This window comes from Buceros rhinoceros, unplaced genomic scaffold (assembly GCF_000710305.1).
Source record: "Buceros rhinoceros silvestris isolate BGI_N320 unplaced genomic scaffold, ASM71030v1 scaffold6181, whole genome shotgun sequence".
In the NCBI taxonomy this organism is placed as follows: domain Eukaryota; kingdom Metazoa; phylum Chordata; class Aves; order Bucerotiformes; family Bucerotidae; genus Buceros; species Buceros rhinoceros.
Genome location: NW_010395852.1, coordinates 29596 through 29911, shown reverse-complemented (window position 1 = coordinate 29911; position 316 = coordinate 29596). Strand labels below are relative to the sequence as shown.

At 60.1% G+C, this 316-nt stretch overlaps 1 protein-coding gene across 1 annotated transcript in view; it reads right to left on the bottom strand.

The window, feature by feature from the left end:
- Positions 1–316, bottom strand: part of ZNF185 (zinc finger protein 185 (LIM domain)) — a 24105-nt gene that overhangs the window by 18999 nt on the left and 4790 nt on the right. The gene's annotated exons all lie outside the window — the stretch shown is intronic.

Sequence of the window (316 nt, the reverse complement as noted above, 5' to 3'; positions counted from 1 at the left end):
GATGCGGCTGTTTACTCTTACCACCCCGGCCCAATTTCAGTGTAGAGCCACAGCCTGCGAGGCTAAAAGCTGTGCAGGGGTGTCAGCAGGGCTGTGACCCCTCCTTCCTCCTGCCTGCAGGATGGCCAGTGACAACCGCACACCCTGTTCCCGGGCTGTGTCCTCCAGTTCCTGCCTTAATTACTACCAAGTGATAAAGTTTCTTCCACTGCTCAGTCCCCGGGGAGAGTTCCGCAGCACTTGGCTGAAGCCCTGCCTGGGTATCCCCATGCGGGGGCTTCCCCCTGAGCTCCTGGGCACGGACAGACAGTGCTGC